The 21,832-nt window shown below is 21.8% G+C and overlaps 1 protein-coding gene across 1 annotated transcript in view; it reads right to left on the reverse strand.

Annotated features, from left to right (window-relative positions):
• The window catches only part of LOC109602115 (homeobox protein abdominal-B), a 176,015-nt gene extending 157,715 nt beyond the window's left edge, over positions 1-18,300 (reverse strand). Inside the window, exon 1 of the mRNA XM_049965479.1 lies at positions 18,021-18,300. The gene's annotated coding sequence lies outside the window, so the exon portion shown is untranslated. The remainder of the gene's footprint in view (positions 1-18,020) is intronic.
• Positions 18,301-21,832: the final 3,532 nt, after the last annotated feature.

Raw genomic sequence — 21,832 nt, forward strand, 5'->3', positions numbered from 1 at the left:
AAATTAAATTTGAATTAATTTATTAATTTTAAATTAAAATTAGACATTTGATGTTCTTTTTTAATCTTAAATTAAATATTTTATTGTTTTTATAATTTTAAATAATTCAAATTCTTTATTTTAAATATTGTATTGTTTATTTTTTAATTTTAAATTAAAAATTTTAATTTCTTTTAATTTTAATTTAATATAAATTAAATATTTTATTATTATTTTAATTTTAATTATATATTATTATTTTTTTAAAATTAAATTAAATATTTTATTGTTTTTATATAATTTTAAATTGAATATTTAATTTTGTTTATAAAATATTTATATATTTACTGTTTTTATATATATTTTTTAATTTAAATTAATTTAAATTAAATATTTTATTGTTTATGTGTATTATATTTTATTTTAAATTTTATAATATTTTTAAATTTTGATTAAATATTTTATTGTTTTTCTATTTTGAATTAAACCGAGTTCAATTTGAATTAGTTAATTAATTTTAATTTAAATTAAATCCTTCATTTCTTAAATTAAATTAAATATTTTATTGTATTTATTTTAATTTTAAATTACTTTAATTTCTCTTAATTTAAATTAATATAAATTAAATATTTTATTTATATTAATTTTGTTGTTTCAATTTAAATTAAATTTATTTTTCTATTTTACATTATATATTTTATATTTTTAATACTTTTAATTTAAATGAAATAAGTATTTTATTTATTGTTTTTCCAATTTTACGTAATTTAGATTAAATATTTTATTATTTCTTAAAGTTTAAATTAAATATTATTTTTTTAATATCATTTATTGTATTTTTAATTTTAAATTAAATATTTTATTTTAATTTTATATACAGAACAATGCAAAAAACGAAATGTATAGAGTGATATTGTTATCCAGCAGACAAAAATCATTAAAGGAAACAAATTTTATATTATGGTGAATTTTCCAAACTGCTCTTTAAAGCTAAATTTAAACGCCTTCACTTTTTTCCTTCAAACGTTCGTTTATGGAAATCAGAGGAATGTCATACTCTTCTTCCCTTTCAAAAGTTGACCAACATTTTTTAATAATTCCATAAACGGTCGTTTGTTATCGTACCAACACAGTCCGTTAATGTGATGTGAAACTTTTTCAAGTCTTCTGAAAGAATTTTTCAGAATATTCCCTTGATTAGGGTAATTTACATTTTGTGTGGCCAAGTGGGTACACTCCTGTCGTCATATTTAACAGATTTTGATAAATTTTAATTTAGGGATTCCCCCAAAATTCATAATTTCGACGATGTTAACAAATACGAACAACTTGAGTCATTGGAGGTTGAGTTATCAATTTAAAATTGACGCCATTGCAAACCAATTTCAATTGTGTTTAAAAATTCTGATATAATTTTAAGATTTGACATTACACTTTAAGTTACAGTCACGGTTACGTATGTGTGTACCCAATGAATATACTATACACGTGGTTGAGTATGTTATTCTGAAAAGATTTCATAACGGGAATTTAAAACGGTAATTAAATCCGGCAACAAAAGAATTCGCATCGAAACCCCTTAGTTATTTATTGGTTAAATAATATGTTGTTACAATGTAACTTAAAAATTATTACCCGATAAGAATACAATGCAGGGTCAGTCCAGTATTTAAATAAAGTCCCACAATGATGTGTTATCTCCTTTATAGCGTAAAGGTTGTAAAATTACTTGCTGTTCTGTGGTTGGTTAGTCGTAAAATATGAACAATATGTTTTAAATTATAGATTTTACAAAATAATTATTCACATGGTTGACCAAGACCAGGAGTGTTACACATAACACTTTGAAATACTTTTTTTTTAATAAAAAATAGGAGGAAACACCCAAGTATAACATATTTATATATCACCACTAAACAAAGAGGCACATTTCTGTTGGAACCCTCGATGGTGTTCATTTTCTTAAAACGGACAATGGCTTGATGTAAACTGACAGTGAACGATTTATATCTTTTTCAGTCAAGGTCCTTTTTACAGGTAATTTAGGCGATTGGTTCAATTTATGGTCAGTGTCCGCCATGATGGCACACAAAATTCCTCATTCTCAGATACCCAACCCAACCGATCCGATAAAGATCCAGTTTCGTTTCGAAGAAGCCCGACGGAAAAAAATTCAAATGGAACGTATCCTGTTTGGGTTTAATGGAAGCGGTTAATTTATTATTTTATATATGAATGATTTCCATTTTGAAATTGAAGGTTCATTTAAGTGTATTTTAAAAAATAAATGTGTCATGAAATAAACAAGTTAGATAAGTGTAAATAACTGTTAGTTTTATGTGTCTAATCTTATCCATTAGAGTACGCTCTATGTTTCACTAATATAATTCTTAACTATATTAACTATTAAGGGTAATAGAAACAAGGGGAGAATAATCGTAAAACTGGTCATTTTCTTAATGGTCTTTTGTTATGTCTAACTGTTTAGATGAAATATATATTACGGATGCTAAAATGTTTGAGGAAGTTTATAAAAATATTTCTAAAACTTGCCAAAAATTGTCTTTCAAAATATTAATTTTTTACATATATTTAACATAATTATTATTTTTATTTGTAGTTGAAAACTATTACTGCTGTTAACTTAGTAGTTATTAAACGTAGTCTATAAATAAAAATTATTTTATGTAATTTATTACCTTTCAAAAAGTCATAATTTAAAAATATTATATTTATGGAATCGTATAAAGTTATTTTTTGTTTATTTTAATTTAAAATATTACAAATAATTTATTTAACTATGTTTATACCTATTTTTTATTATTTAATATTTTTCCTTTTTTTAGTAAGATCTAAAATTAAACTTAGAAATCGTTTACAATTATAATGATACATTTTAATTTAGCTACAAAAAAAAATATTGAAATAGCTTATATTTAATATCAAATATTTTACAATTTTTATACAGTTTAAAATTATTGATTCCTTAGTTTTATACATTTATGAAAGTAAAAATAAAAAAATATTTTGTGTTAATTAATTTAAAATTACTACAAATAATTTGTAACTTCAATTTATGTAAACATTTTCAATTCTTTCATATGTACAGTATGTAGACATAATACGAGGTTATGAATTCTGCTTTATAAAAGAGAAAATGTAACATATATTAGTCATAAATAACTAAATACTAAAGTATTTATTATAAGAATTATGAATTCTAGTTAACTAGTTAAAAAAATAACATTACATAATACTTTCTGAAAATCCTTGTGTCTATTTTTTATTTATGGTTGAAAATAAAGGTTTAATTAATTTTTTTACCCTTTAAGTAATATTTAAGAATAAAAAATACAGTGCTATTAATTTAGAAGACACTCATAATTGTTTATGATGATTGTTTTAACTTTAAAATTAACAATACTGCAAAGAAATTAACGATTTTCTTTATTCAAAATTCATTATCTTGAAAACCTCTAAAAATAAAATAAAGTATTAATTTATGAATCGTTTATTATTGCTTCTGGGGTTTTTCTTTTTATATCCTCATCCAAAATTTAATAATACTGTTAAAATATAATTTATAGTTTTACACTTATGGAAATGTGTTAATTTATAAGTCATGTTATTTAGATATTTTTTTTTTATTTAGAATTTTTAATTTATATTTGAGGACATCTATTTTTAATTTTTGAATGATTTATTAAGATTTTTAAGTTAAGCATTAAGCAAAATTTATTTAATTTTAAAGTGAACACATCTCAAATAGTGAATTTTGCCTTCTTTTAAATTACTTTAATCAATTTAGCAAATGTGTTTATGTAACTACTTGTTAATTTTTAGGCTGCCAATTTATTCTTTGACATATCAGTCCAAAAATAATAAGCAATTTCTTTAATTTATTTACGAATATAATTAGAAATATATTATTTTATTTAGAAATTTTTTATTTATTTAGAATTTTTAATTTATACTTGTGGACATCTCATTTTAAATTTTTGTGGATTTATTTAATGAATAAAGATTTATTAAAACTTTTATGTTAAGCAATGACAGAATTTATTTGAAGTGTGGTCTTGTCGTCTTAATTTTAAAATGAATACATCTCAAATAGTGAATTTTCTCTTCTTCTAAATTACTTTAAACAGTTTATGTAACTACTTGTTAATTTTTTGGGCTGCCAATTTATTCTTTGACATATCAGTACAAAAATAATAAGCAAATTCTTTAATTTATTTACGAATATAATTAGAAATATATTATTTTATTTAGAAATTTTTTATTTATTTAGAATTTTTAATTTATATTTGTGGACATCGCATTTTAAATTTTTGTGGATTTATTTAATGAGTAAAGATTTATTAAAACTTTTATGTTAAGCAGTGACAGAATTTATTTGAAGTGTGGTCTTGTAGTCTTAATTTTAAAACGAACACATCTCAAACAGTGAATTTTCTCTTCTTCTGAATTACTTTAAACAGTTTATGTAACTACTTGTTAATTTTTAGGCTGCCAATTTATTCTTTGACATATCACTACAAAAATAATAAGCAATTTCTTTAATTTATTTACGAATATAATTAGAAATATGTTATTTTATTTAGAAATTTTTTATTTATTTAGAATTTTTAATTTATACTTGTGGACATCTCATTTTAAATTTTTGTGGATTTATTTAATGAATAAAGATTTATTAAAACTTTTATGTTAAGCAATGACAGAATTTATTTGAAGGGTGGTCTTGTCGTCTTAATTTTAAAATGAATACATCTCAAATAGTGAATTTTCTCTTCTTCTAAATTACTTTAAACAGTTTATGTAACTACTTGTTAATTTTTTGGGCTGCAATTTATTCTTTGACATATCAGTACAAAAATAATAAGCAAATTCTTTAATTTATTTACGAATATAATTAGAAATATATTATTTTATTTAGAAATTTTTTATTTATTTAGAATTTTTAATTTATATTTGTGGGCATCTCATTTTAAATTTTTGTGGATTTATTTAATGAATAAAGATTTATTAAAACTTTTATGTTAAGCAATGACAGAATTTATTTGAAGTGTGGTCTTGTCGTCTTAATTTTAAAATGAACACATCTCAAACAGTAAATTTTCTCTTCTTCTAAATTACTGTAAACAGTTTATGTAACTACCTGTTAATTTTTTAGGCTGCCAATTTATTCTTTGACATATCAGTACAAAAATAATAAGCAATTTCTTTAATTTATTTACGAATATAATTAGAAATGTGTTATTTTATTTAGAAATTTTTTATTTATTTAGACTTTTTAATTTATACTTGTGGACATCTCATTTTAAATTTTTGTGGATTTATTTAATGAATAAAGATTTATTAAAACTTTTATGTTAAGCAATGACAGAATTTATTTGAAGGGTGGTCTTGTCGTCTTAATTTTAAAATGAATACATCTCAAATAGTGAATTTTCTCTTCTTCTAAATTACTTTAAACAGTTTATGTAACTACTTGTTAATTTTTTGGGCTGCAATTTATTCTTTGACATATCAGTACAAAAATAATAAGCAAATTCTTTAATTTATTTACGAATATAATTAGAAATATATTATTTTATTTAGAAATTTTTTATTTATTTAGAATTTTTAATTTATATTTGTGGGCATCTCATTTTAAATTTTTGTGGATTTATTTAATGAATAAAGATTTATTAAAACTTTTATGTTAAGCAATGACAGAATTTATTTGAAGTGTGGTCTTGTCGTCTTAATTTTAAAATGAACACATCTCAAACAGTAAATTTTCTCTTCTTCTAAATTACTGTAAACAGTTTATGTAACTACCTGTTAATTTTTTAGGCTGCCAATTTATTCTTTGACATATCAGTACAAAAATAATAAGCAATTTCTTTAATTTATTTACGAATATAATTAGAAATGTGTTATTTTATTTAGAAATTTTCTATTTATTTAGACTTTTTAATTTATACTTGTGGACATCTCATTTTAAATTTTTGCGGATTAGTGAATTTTCTCTTCTAAATTATTTTAAACAGTTTATGTAACTACTTGTTAATTTTTTAGGCTACCAATTTATTCTTTGACATATCAGTACAAAAATAATAAGCAATTTCTTTAATTTATTTACGAATATAATTAGAAATATATTATTTTATTTAGAAATTTTTTATTTATTTGGAATTTTAATTTATATTTGTGGATTTTTGTGGATTTATTTAATGAATAAAGATTTATTAAAATTTTTATCTTAAGCAAATACAGAATATATTTGAAGTGTGGTCTTGTCGTCTTAATTTTAAAATGAACACATTTCAAATAGTGAATTTTCTCTTCTTCTAAATTACTTTAAACAGTTTAAGTAACTATTTGTTAATTTTTTAGTCTGCCAATTAATTCTTTGACATATCACTACAAAAATAATAAGCAATTTCTTTAATTTATTTATGAATATTATTAGAAATATATTATTTTATTTAGAAATATTTTATTTATTTAGAATTTTTAATTTATATTTGTGCACATCTCATTTTAAATTTTTATGGATTTATTTACTTAATGAAGATTTATTAAAAAATTTATACTAAGCATCGACAGAATTTATTTGAAGTGTGTCTTACTTTAAACAATTTAGCAAATGTGTTTATGTAACTACTTGTTAATTTTCTAGACTGACAATTTATTCTTTAAGATAATAATTCAAAATTAATAAGCAATTTTTCTGATATGTTTGTGAATAAATTAGAAATATTTTATTTATAATTTTTAATTTACATTTGTAAGCATCGACAAAATTTATTTAAAGTGTGGTCTTGTCTTAATTTTAAAATTAACAAATCTCAAATATTAAATTTGATCTAATATAAGCAAATTTATTTATGTAACTATTTGTTAATTTTTTAGGTTAGCCATTTATATTTTGAGATATTAATGTAAAAACACAATTTTTCTAAATTATTTTTAATTTTTATATGAAATTATTTAATGAATAAAGACGATTTATTAATTTTCTTATTTTAGGTATCGAGAGAATTTATTGTTGCTCTTCTCGTTTTAATCTTATAATTAACAAAACTTCAATAGATTTGTAAATTTGTTTCTATTATTATTTTTACATTTAAGAAACTAATCATTTAATTTAGTTGTTATTTTGATTTAAAATGCCTACATATCTTGATCATGCCCTAATAAATAATGATTTTGTGAATTTCTTTCTGCAAAATGTTTTACCAACAACAGAACTAAGCTTGCTAGACAGCATCTGCAGTAGAATCGAAGGAATATCTGTTAGCTCTTCTCCTCTCACTAACTCAGCAAGCACCACAACCACATCAGCCATTCCCCTCATTCAATAACACATCGTTCCGTCTATCTTCCAGAGAAAGGATTTCCTGTACGTCGATGAGAGGAAAAAAAAAGGAGAACAGCCGAATCCGCTGCGCCGAAACACTTGCATCTCAGCACTTGGCGTCGGTCGTAGATCAAGGCACGCCGTGACAGGGCTCCGAACAATGGACCAATGAGCGTTGGCGTGCTTATCGACCCGATCTGCGGAGCACATCAAGCAACCAGGCACAACCATCACCAAGGCAACCGGTAATCTTGCCCGCTTCGGTTTCGGTGCAGCCGGGAAATACGGGGGGCCGACGGTCCGTAAACCGTGGAAAGTTGCCGGCTACGCCGTTTCGGGAGGGATGCTGGTTCCGTTCTGAATTTAGGGTGGATGTGTTTTATGAGGGGAAGAATGGAATGTGTATTTACTATTAATCTTATTCATTGATACTTGCATTTTATGTTTTTCATACATTAATAACAAATAAATAACATATAATTATATAACGTTTACATTTATTATTTTAATAAATAATTAGTTGCATAAGAGAAAATAAAAAAGAATTTATTTTTTAGCCTGATTAATTTATACAAAATTAGTTTATATATTATCATTGTTAAGTTTTATTTTTTGTGTACTAACTTTTATAAATTAGTACATATAAACAATTTTTGTTTTAGATAATAAATTTAAGGTATTTAATTGAAAACATAAAATATACAAAATTAATGCTATAATTATTTTATGTATGATTTGTATCTACATATTATTTTTTAAAAAATTTTTTCTTTACATGAATTATTATAATTATGATTTTAATCTACAATTTTTGTAGTAAAATTTGTACCAAAATCACATAATATTTATGATAATATTGATTTGTAATAATGATAAAGATATAACTGTAATGACATTTATATCTTTATGTAAATAAATGTACTTTAAATCACAAATATAATGTATTTAATGCAGTTGATTGGTAATAAAAGAAGTAAAATTATTATTATGATCGTTTTTTTGTGATTTATAACTACATATTATTTTCTAAATAATAATTTTTTCTACTCTTATTGTGAATAATATTACAAAGTAAAAAGAAAATGCAATAATACACGAATATTATTCATATAATCATGATTTTAACATTTTTTTTTATATTTATTTTGTACCATAAAGATATAACTGTCATTTATAATAATGTAGACTTTAAAATATGTACTTTAAATCACAAATATAATGTATTTAATATAGTTGATTGGTAATAAAAGAAGTAAAATTATTATTATGATCGTTTTCTTTTGTGATTTATAACTACATATTATTTTTTAAAAAATAATTTTTTCTACTCTTATTGTGAATAACATTACAAAGTAAAAAGAAAATGCAATAATACACGAATATTATTCATATAATCATGATTTTAACATTTGTTTATATTTATTTTGTACCATAAAGATATAACTGTCAATTAAAATAATATAGAGTTTAAAATATGTACTTTAAATCACAAATATAATGTATTTAATGTAGTTGATTGGTAATAAAAGAAGTAAAATTATTATTATGATCGTTTTCTTTTGTGCTTTATAACTACATATTATTTTTTAAAGAATAAGTCTTTCTATTCTTATTGAGAACATTACAAAATAAAAAGAAAATCCAATAAAAATAGTACACGAATATTATTCCCATAATCATGATTTTAATTTACAATTTGGAAATATTTTTGTAAAATAATTACATAACTGGCATTTATAATAATATAGGCATTAGAGTTTATATTTTAAATCACAAACATAATGAATGTATTTAATGTATTTGATTGGTCATAATATATGTAAAATTATTATAATAATCGTTTTATTTGTAATTTTTAACTACATATTATTTTTTAAAAGATAAGCCTTTCCATTCTTATTGAGAATAACATTACAAAATAAAAAGAAAATGTAATACAATTTAAAATTTGTATTATAATCATAAATATAATGTATTTAATGTATTTGATTGGTAATAAAAGATGTAAAATTATTATTATAATCGTTTTATTTGTGATTTATAACTATATATTATTTTTTAAAGGACAAGCTTTTCCATTCTTATTGAGAATAAAATTACAAAATAAAAAGAAAATATAATAAAAAATAGTACACGAAGATTACTCCCATAATCATGATTTTAATCCACAATTTTTTAAGTATATTTTGTACCATAATGGTATTTATAATAATATAGAATTTAAAATTTGTATTATAATCATAAATATAATGATTTAATGTATTTGATTGATAATAAAAGATGTAAAAGATGTTCATTATTATAATCGTTACAATTTTTTAAATATATTTTGTACCATAATCACATAAATGGTAGTTATAATAATATAGAATTTAAAATTTGTATTATAATCATAAATATAATGTATTTAATTTATTTAATTGATAATAAAAGATGTAAAATTATTATCATAATCGATTTTCTATTCTTATTGAGAAAACGTTAAAAAATAAAAACAAAATGCAGCAAAAAATAATACACGAATATTATTCCCTTAATCATGATTTGATATAATGTATTTAATGCATTTGATTGATAATAAAATATGTAAAATTATTATTATAATCGTTTAATATATTTTTTTAAAGAATAAGCTTTTCCATTCTTATTGAGAATAACATTACAAAATAAAAATAAAATGTAATTAAAATAGTATACGGAGATTATTAATCATCATATAAATTATGTATTTAGTGTATTTGATTGATAATAAAAGATGTAAAATTATTATTATAATCGTTTTATTTGTGATTTACAACAACATATTATTTTTTAAAGGATATTTTTTTCTATTCTTATTGAGAATAACATGATTTTAATCTATAATACAATTTTGAAATATAGTTTGTGTCAGAATCACATAACTGGCATTTATAATAACAATAAGGATTAAAATTTGTATTTTATATAAAAAATTTAATGTATTTATTGTCGTTATTTTGTGATACAACCATATATTATTTTTTAAAAGATACGATTCTCTATTCTTATTGAGAATAATATTAAAAAGTAAAAACAAAATGCAGTAAAAATAGTACATGAATATTATTCCTATAATCATGATTTTAATCTACAGAGAATCAAGAGAAATTAAAAAGAATTTATCTTTTTAGCCAGATTAATTTATAAATAATTAGTTTTTATATTATCCGGTTTTATTTTTTGTGTACTTACTTTTATAAATTATTGGTACATATAAACAGGATAAGTTTTTCTACTTTACATTACAAAATAAAAAGAAAATGTAGTAAAAAATGGTACACAAATATTATTCTCATAATAATGATTTTAATCTACAATTTTTGAAATATATTTTGTACCATAATCACATAACTGGCATTTATAATAATATAGGAATTATAATTTGTATTTTAAATCACAAATATAATGTACTTAATGTATTTAATTGGTAATAAAAGATGTAAAATTTCTGTTATAAACGTTTTATTTGTGATTTTCTACTATATATTATACAAGATTTTCAATTTTTATTGAGAATAAAACTAAAGATTATAAGGAAACTTTAAAATTGTGTAAATAAATATATATTTGGTCTAACAATTATAATTAGAGAAGTTAAACATTAATTTTTAAAGTTTTTTATTTCTGTTAAAAATAACATTAATATAATAATATACTTAGTTTGATATAATTTAAATAATAAGTTTTTATATTGTTATTATAATTAATATTAAAAATTAAAAGAAAATAATAAAATTTTTACAATTTTTAAAATATATTTTGAATATAAGTAATAATAAATATTTGCATTTAAGTGACCACATTTATAAAAATATGAATAAAATTATTACTACATTTTTTTAGGATATGCAATTATATATTTTTTATTGTTATTAGAGAGGAATTAAGGTAAGTATGAATATATTTTCTTTTCAAATTTAACTTCAAAATACAATATATCCTTATTATTAAATTACTTTTGTATTGTTATTTAGAATAACATTATTAAATAAAGAAACTGTAAAATTTAGTGAAAGGACATTATTTTAATTGATAATATCTTCCCATAATTATTATTTTAAATGTTAAAATTGTTTTGAGTTCGAACTTTAATTAATCGATAATGATTCTTTAGTTATTGGAAATTTTTAATAAGGTAAGTATAAATATATTTTTCTACTAAAATTAATATAGTTAATTAATAACCGTACACACTCCTATTTTTAAATTACTTTATATAATTATGTTTTAATTATAAATATACAGACTGTCAAGAAACGTAAACTCCCTGACCGAAACTAATTACTTATATTTTACGGTAATTTAAACGGAAAAATGATTTTAAATTAATTAGACTTACACATTTATTTAGAATATTATTTTCATTCTATTTATTATACTTAAAGATTTCAAATATATTTCTAAAATCATTTATTATTTAACAAAATATACAAATATAAAATAGATATTTCAATTCAAAAATTCATAGTTATATATTTTTACTACTAAAATATTATGTTTTAAACAAATTTTTTTAAATATTTTTTGTAAGCACACATTTTCATGAAATTTGTTAAACAATAGATTTTACAGTGCCGAATCTCAACCCATAATTAATAAAATTTAACCAGTTATAAGAAATAAACTTATTATTATAATTATGGAGTTATGGAGATAATTTACTACTAAGGTGATAGATTTGATTTTGGATTTTTCAACTTTTGGATTGAAGAAAAATAAACTATTTTTAATAAATTTATATATAATTATTACATATGAAGTATAAATATAAATATACACAAAATTGAATAATTTAAACTGCAAATATAATTTTCTTATATTATAATAAATACTATAATGTTTATTATTATAACATAACATTGTGTCGTGCATAAAAGAGACGTATCGAATCAATGAAGTGTAAAAATTTCATAGCGTACATGTTTGTTAATATTTTATTATTATTCTAATACACTAAAGAAAACAATTAAATTAAAAACTTTACAATTGAAAAGCTATATAATTAATTTTACAAATATTATAATTGAATGATTTATGGGACATAAAATTGAGCATGGCCAACACATAATTTTATTTTTTTCTATTAAAAATGTTTTATTATAATAAATAATTACTAATATAAAAATATAACAACAACAAATATAAATTATGGATTTTAGTTAATTAATAATTTTAGAGAAGTTATTCTATTAATTACTAATTAATAAATGCATATGAAATATTACAGTTATGCATAATTATTCAATAAAAAAAAATAAGTATCTATGTAGTAGTCAGATTTAAGTCAATTGACTGTTTTTAATTGATACATACATATCTATTGTATTTTAACTGAACAACACATTGACTAACTCCTCTGTTTATCATCAAGTCAGTCCCGTCGGTAAAACTACAGATCTTTTCAAACATATAAATATTTATGTACTATAACTACATTCGAACGGTCTAATAGACCTAAAACACTAGTTGTCAACACCAATATACATATGTTGTAATTTGTTATCTAAACAAAGTCTTTTGAATGTTTATTCGTGGTAATTGCCAAATCGGTGGAATAATTTATTTTACTTCAAACACTGTGGAACAAAAAGTTGGAAAATATTCAAAATGGTGGTATTAAAAGATGTTTATCTGTATTTTTAACTTATTTTGTAAAAATATAATCTAATAAACTAAAAATTTTTAAACATATATATTAATATAATTAAAACTGACAAAGACAATTAAAAAACAAGCTTCCTATTATAGATTTATTAGTATTAATTACTAATGCTTTGATATATAATTAATTTAAAAATTTTATTAATTAATTCTACATCCTCATTTTAGTAATCAAATTCATTTTTTTAATATAGCACTTAGACGGTGAAATTTTAGATTCATTTTATAATTACTGTAAAATCTTTATGTGTAAAATGTAATAAAAAACTTAAATCTTATACGATAATAAAAATACTTATTTAGTAAAATTTTAATTCAAAAAAATACGTTCTTAACATTTTTATAATATTATAATAGTTAATTCTAAATCTAATATTTTATTACAAAATTATTTAAAAAGTAAGATAAATTGTCAACTTTTTTTAGTAACATTAGGACATATTCTAAAAGTTTAATACACCATGCTCGTATGACTTAACTAGTAGTAAGTGACGGTAGGAAGATTGCTAAGTTTAATTCTCTCATAAAAGTTTTATGTGTGTGCTTAAAATTTTTATAATCAAAATGTTTTGATAATCCATATTCAATTAAATCCGAATCTGAAATTTTATTTAGAAATCGGATAAAACAAAAACTTGGAAATTTGTAATTATTTTCTGGAAATTGCTACTTTGTACTTCTATTGCTAAATTAGCAAATTTGATTTTTTTTAATTTAATTTTCTAAAAAATATCCTAAAATCAATGCCAAAACTCATCAACATCAAAATTAGAATCATGACCAACATTTGTTAAATTATAATAAAATTAAAATTGTTTAAAATTTAATTAACAAAAGTTGAATTATTTTGGAAATATATTATTTATATTCAATAAAAGTAATATTCATTAAAATTATAAAACATGTTACCAAATTTTTATAATTAAATTAATTTTTATAGTAAATATTTTTGAACTGATATATAAGAATATATTATAAGAAAAATTACAGAAACTTTCAGGAATTCGTGACTCACTTGAATTAATTTATTTTCCCACTGTAAAACTTTATCAAATTTACTTTATTATATTATTTATTATTATTATACTAATAATCATCAAGAAAATTATTGTTTGGCAAAATATTTTTAATTCAAAATTGTATCTAGTATATTTTAAAAAATTAATTTAAAAATGATACTTCATGTTTAGCTCTTGTAGTTTTATTTAAAATTAGAATTTGGGAATGAAATCTAACGAAGAATATAGAATCTTTCTTGACTCAGTTGAATTAATTTATTTTCCCATTGTAAAACTTTATCAAATTTACTTTAATCTGATTATCGTTTACATATTGTTAAAAGTAACCTGTTTCTATAAAATCAACAATTCTTGTTGTAGTTTCCTTTCAAAAATGGTAGAACAAGTTGCAATGTTTAGAATTGTAAATGCCAATTTAAACAATTGTTAAAATAGACAAACAAGTACAGATTTAAATTGTTAAGTATATTTAGAATAATTATAGAACTAAAATTTATTTTCGTATTATTATTCATTTTTAAAAAATTATATAGAAATCAAAATTATTTCAAAATTAGACATTTTCACACTTTTGAAAGTTATACTAATAATCGACAACAAAATTATTGTTTGGCAAAATATTTTTAATTCAAAATTGCATGTAATATATTTTAAAAAATTAATTTAAAAATGATACTTCATGTTCAGCTCATGTAGTTTTATTTAAAATTAGAATTTGGGAATGAAATCTAAGGAAGAATATAGAATCTTTCTTGACTCAGTTGAATTAATTTATTTTCCCATTGTAAAACTTTATCAAATTTACTTTAATCTGATTATCGTTTGCACATTGTTAAAAGTAACCTTTTTCTATAAAATCAATAATTTTTGTTGCAGTTTCCTTGCAAAAATGGTAGAACAAGTTGCATTGTTTAGAATTGTAAATGCCAATTTAAACAATTGTTAAAATAGACAAACAAGAACAGATTTTAAACATTAAGTATTTTTACAGTAATTATAGAACTAAAATTTATTTCCATATTATTAATAATTTTTAAAAAAATACATAGAAATCAAGATTATTTCAAAATTTGACATCTTCACAGTTTTGAAAGTTATACAAATAATCGACAACAAAATTATTGTTTGGCAAAATATTTTTAATTCAAAATTGCATGTAGTATATTTTGAAAAATTAATTTAAAAATGATACTTCATGTTTAGCTCTTGTAGTTTTATTTAAAATTAGAATTTGGGAATGAAATCTAAGGAAGAATATAGAATCTTTCTTGACTCAGTTGAATTAATTTATTTTCCCATTGTAAAACTTTATCAAATTTACTTTAATCTGATTATCGTTTGCACATTGTTAAAAGTAACCTTTTTCTATAAAATCAATAATTTTTGTTGCAGTTTCCTTGCAAAAATGGTAGAACAAGTTGCATTGTTTAGAATTGTAAATGCCAATTTAAACAATTGTTAAAATAGACAAACAAGAACAGATTTTAAACATTAAGTATTTTTACAGTAATTATAGAACTAAAATTTATTTCCATATTATTAATAATTTTTAAAAAAATACATAGAAATCAAGATTATTTCAAAATTTGACATCTTCACAGTTTTGAAAGTTATACTAATAATCGACAACAAAATTATTGTTTGGCAAAATATTTTTAATTCAAAATTGCATGTAGTATATTTTGAAAAATTAATTTAAAAATGATACTTCATGTTTAGCTCTTGTAGTTTTATTTAAAATTAGAATTTGGGAATGAAATCTAAGGAAGAATATAGAATCTTTCTTGACTCAGTTGAATTAATTTATTTTCCCATTGTAAAACTTTATCAAATTTACTTTAATCTGATTATCGTTTGCACATTGTTAAAAGTAACCTTTTTCTATAAAATCAACAATTTTTGTTGGAGTTTCCTTGTAAAAATGGTAGAACAAGTTGAATTGTTTAGAATTGTAAATGCCAATTTAAACAACTGTTAAAATAGACAAACAAGTACAGATTTTAAACATTAAGTATTTTTACAGTAATTATAGAACTAAAATTTATTTCCATATTATTAATAATTTTTAAAAAAATATATAGAAATCAAGATTATTTCAAAATTTGACATCTTCACAGTTTTGAAAGTTATACTAATAATCGACAACAAAATTATTGTTTGGCAAAATATTTTTAATTCAAAATTGCATGTAGTATATTTTGAAAAATTAATTTAAAAATGATACTTCATGTTTAGCTCATGTAGTTTTATTTAAAATTAGAATTTGGGAATGAAATCTAAGGAAGAATATAGAATCTTTCTTGACTCAGTTGAATTAATTTATTTATCCATTGTAAAACTTTATCAAATTTACTTTATTCTGATTATCGTTTGCACATTGTTAAAAGTAACCTTTTTCTATAAAATCAACAATTTTTGTTGGAGTTTCCTTGTAAAAATGGTAGAACAAGTTGAATTGTTTAGAATTGTAAATGCCAATTTAAACAATTGTTAAAATAAACAAACAAGTACAGATTTTAAACATTAAGTATTTTTACAGTAATTATAGAACTAAAATTTATTTCCATATTATTAATAATTTTTAAAAAAAATACATAGAAATCAAGATTATTTCAAAATTTGACATCTTCACAGTTTTGAAAGTTATACTAATAATCGACAACAAAATTATTGTTTGGCAAAATATTTTTAATTCAAAATTGCATGTAGTATATTTTGAAAAATTAATTTAAAAATGATACTTCATGTTTAGCTCATGTAGTTTTATTTAAAATTAGAATTTGGGAATGAAATCTAAGGAAGAATGTAGAATCTTTCTTGACTCAGTTGAATTAATTTATTTATCCATTGTAAAACTTTATCAAATTTACGTTATTCTGATTATCGTTTGCACATTGTTAAAAGTAACCTTTTTCTATAAAATCAACAATTTTTGTTGGAGTTTCCTTGTAAAAATGGTAGAACAAGTTGAATTGTTTAGAATTGTAAATGCCAATTTAAACAATTGTTAAAATAGACAAACAAGTACAGATTTTAAACATTAAGTATTTTTACAGTAATTATAGAACTAAAATTTATTTCCATATTATTAATAATTTTTAAAAAAAATACATAGAAATCAAGATTATTTCAAAATTTGACATCTTCACAGTTTTGAAAGTTATACTAATAATCGACAACAAAATTATTGTTTGGCAAAATATTTTTAATTCAAAATTGCATGTAGTATATTTTGAAAAATTAATTTAAAAATGATACTTCATGCTTAGCTCATGTAGTTTTATTTAAAATTAGAATTTGGGAATGAAATCTAAGGAAGAATATAGAATCTTTCTTGACTCAGTTGAATTAATTTATTGATCCATTGTAAAACTTTATCAAATTTACTTTATTCTGATTATCGTTTGCATATTGTTAAAAGTAACCTTTTTCTATAAAATCAACAATTTTTGTTGTAGTTTCCTTGTAAAAATGGTAGAATAAGTTGCATTGTTTAGAATTGTAAATGCCAATTTAAATAATTACTAAAATAGACAAACAAGTACAGATTTTAATCATTAGGTATTTTTACAATAATTATAGAACTAAAATTTATTTTCATATTATTATTCGTTTTATAATTTAAAAATGATATTTCATGTTTAGCTAATGTAGTTTTATTTAAAATTAGAATTTGAGAATGAAATCCAAGGAAGAATACAGAATCTTTCAGGAATTCTTGACTCACTTGAATTAATTTATTTTCCCATTGTAAAACTTAATCAAATTTACTTTAATTTGATTATCGTTTGCATATTGTTAAAAGTAACCTTTTTCTATGAAATCAACAATTTTTATTGTAGTTTGCTTGTAAAAAATAGTGGAATAAGTTGCATTGTTATTGTTAGACAAACAAATACTGAATCTAATTTATAAAAGGAGAATTTTCAAAACATTTCTTTATTTTAATATAGATGAGACAGAAGCACTTAAAATTTGACTTAAGAACGTACCATTTTGTGTGTATCTATTGATGGAAGTAGTTTTTACGATCCGTTAGAGACATGTTTTTTTTTTTTGAGTCACTGCATGCCACACATGTGGTTCACCCGCTCACGCACTCCATTTTGTTAATTGCGTTCCATTTATTTCGTAAACTGCCAATAACGTTACGATAAACACTCAGACACATCACACAGACGGGCCGATAAGGGGCACCAGCTCAGGGCAACAAGGACACGTTTTTTGTTTCAGCCTTATCAATTGTCAGTGAGATACGGCATCCGAAATTGAATGAATGAGGACTGCGACGTCTCTTTGGTCATTTTAACATTCACTGCTCTCGGTTTTACGGGCGATGCTTTGAAGCAGATGGTCTGGAATTTCGTATGGAAGTGTTAATTGACACAGTCAACGTTTCAATCCTTTCGGTACAAACGGCTTTGTTTAGGTTGGACGCCTCGCAGTTCCGTTGTGTCACGGACCAGTGTGCCTTTTGGAAAGGTCAACGTGAAAAAAACTTTTTCCAACAAACACGCTCTGCAAACATCGCTTTTGTCAATTCAAATATTTTCTAGACAGGTGTGATGTTACAAATTGGTTTACATTAAACGGCTACGTGTTAGTTAAACATCACAGTTTTTTAAGATCAATATAAAATGTTTGATTACAACAGTTTAAACGAAAATACGCTAACGTGAATTTTTCTATAGCAAAATTTTACGTAGAACTTATATTTTTTTAAATATCACTTGGTGTGATCAAACGGTATACTTAATTTACCATTATTTCAAAATTATGATAACTTTATTTATAAGTAAAATCAAAACAAAAAAAAAGGAATTTCTTCATCTTCTTTTTCACATTTTCTAACTTCCCAGTTCTAAGAACCATAGGAATTAAAACGAAATCAGATTTTTCTTGATCATATGGACGACTCTTATTGCTATTTTTTGTTGTAACTGAATCATTTAAAAACTGTTTATGTCAATTTCTTCTTTTGGTTCGTAAAGTAGATTTACCAATTTTTTCTTCATTCTTTGTCACTGAAATGATCACAATGAACAAGAAAATTCTTAAAAATATATTTCCTGTGTTCTTATATAGATTATTTTTATTTTAATTTAGGAACTGAGGAAAATATTCATAAAATGTCTCTCTTTACAATTAAGTTATGAAAAAGTTTTTATATTTCAGTCATTTACAGCTCTTATTGAAGTAAGTAAGATCCTCAAATTTGTAAACTGATGTAGAATGATGATAAATAAATGAAAATGAGATACGATTTTGGAAGCCATTAAGACTGTGAATATTCACGGTTTCTTTGGAAACAAGAGAGCCAATAATTATATAAAAAATGGTTAAAAATTTATTAATTTTGAAACTATTAAGTTATAGGTGTCAGTATGTTCTTAAAAATATATTTCCTGTACACTTATTTAGATTATATTTCTCTTAATTTAGGAACTAAGGAAAATATTCATAAAATGTATCTTTTTACCTTTATGTTATGAAAAAAATTTTATTAGCTTTATTAATTTTTGAGAATACGCTTAAAAAGTTATTGAATTGATCTCAATGAGGAAGATGAAATTGTTCAAAATTAATGTATGTATTATGAATGTAGATATTTCAGTCATTTTCAGTTCTTATTAAAGTAAATAAGATCTTCAAGTTTTGTAAACTGATGTAGAAAGATGATAAATAAATGAAAATGAGATACGATTTTGGAAGCCATTAAGACTGTGAATATTGGTGTTTTTTTGAAAGTAAGGGAGTCAATAATTATATAAAAAATGGTTAAAAATTTACTACTTTTAAAACTATTATATTATAGGTGTAAGTATGTTCTTAAAAATATATTTCCTGTACACTTATTTAGATTATATTTCTCTTAATTTAGGATCTGAAAAAAATATTCATAAAATGTCTCTTTTTACTATTAAATTGTGAAAAAAATTTATTAGCTTTTTTAATTTTTGAGAATACGTTTGAAAAGTCATTGAATTGATCTCAATGAGGAAGGTGAAATTGCTTAAAATTAACATATGTATTATGAATGTAGATATTTCAGTCAATTTCAGTTCTTATTAAAGTTTTGTAAACTGATGTAGAAAGATGATAAATAAATGAAAATAAGATACGATTTTGGAAGCCATTAAGACTGGGAATATTCATAGTTTCTTTGGAAATAAGAGAGTCAATAATTATATAAAAAATGGTTAAAAATTTACTACTTTTAAAACTATTATATTATAGGTATAAGTATGTTTTTAAAAATATATTTCCTGTACACTTATTTAGATTATATTTCTCTTAATTTAGGAACTGAGAAAAATATTCATAAAATGTATCTTTTCACCATTAAGACTGTGAATATTCACGGTTTCTTTGGAAATAAGAGAGTCAATAGTTATATAAAAAATGATTAAAAATTTACTACTTTTAAAACTATTATGTTATAGGTGTCACTATGTTCTTAAAAATATATTTTCTGTACACTTATTTAGATTATATTTCTCTTAATTTAGTAACTGAGAAAAATATTCATAAAATATCTCTTTTTACTATTAAATTGTGAAAAAATTTTATTACCTTTTTTAATTTTTAATAATACGCTTGAAAAGACATTGAATTAATCTCAATGAGGAAGATCAAATTGTTCAAAATTAACATGTGTAGATGTCATTTTTAGTTCTTATTAAAGTAAATAAGATTTTCAAGTTTTGTAAACTGATGTAGAAAGATGATGAATAAATGAACATGAGATACGACGACTGAAAATTCATGGTTTCATTGGAAATAAGAGAGTTAGTAATTATATAAAAAATACCTTAAAGATCTTTGTAATGATCTCACTGAGCAAGATCAGAGTGTGTTCATGAATGTACATATTTCAGCCAAATCCGTCAATTGACAATTGATGTAGAAGGATTTATACAGAAAATTACATACGATTTTGGTATCCATTTAAGGCTGATATTTATTACTTTTAAAACTACTATATTAGGTGTCAATATGTTCTGCAATATATATTTTATGTACACTTATCTAGTTTAATTTTCTCTTAATTTAGGTAAATTACCCTTTTTACCTTCATATTGTGAAAGAATTTTATTTGTGCAGATTGAATATTCATCTATATTTTTTTATATAAAGATTAAATAAAATTTCTCTTTTACAGACCAATATGTAACATCATACTAGAATTTGTATTTGAAGATATTTCAAAAAATGAGGGGCAATTGTAAATCTGTATTATGGAAATAATACCTTAAAATCTATAATTAGTATTATTTGACATATTTAACACATATATTACCAAAAAACCTTGATAAATATTATAAAAACTTACACTGGGAGATGTTAAGATGTAAATTTATTTTCCAATTCAGCCAAGCATAAATTGGAAACTGTAATTCATTCTTTATGTGTTTATTTAGACTTTATGTCGTAGAAGATCCCATATTCCCTTGTCATTCGCATACAAAAATACATATTTTTATTCCTTCATCAGCATAAAGCTCCATGAAAAGTCCTCAGTTATATTTCAGGACCGGATGACGTTTCACTTAACATTTCGGGAAAGCATAAAGGGAGGTGGGGCCTTTTCGTATGTGACTTTTACGATTCGGCAATTTAATACGGTTTTCAGATTTATAGATGCAGGTTCATGCCGAAATGGAAAGACCGCCTTAAGTTACCAAGGCTCGAATAATGGGATATGAAAATCTGATTAGAAGTCAACTTAGAACTTTTTGAACAGCAGTTAATTTTGTTGTCCTTCATTATTTTCATTTGTATTTGTGTTAGTGCTACATCTTGT

The sequence above is a fragment of the Aethina tumida genome, chromosome 3 (genome assembly GCF_024364675.1).
Source record: "Aethina tumida isolate Nest 87 chromosome 3, icAetTumi1.1, whole genome shotgun sequence".
Lineage (NCBI taxonomy): Eukaryota > Metazoa > Arthropoda > Insecta > Coleoptera > Nitidulidae > Aethina > Aethina tumida.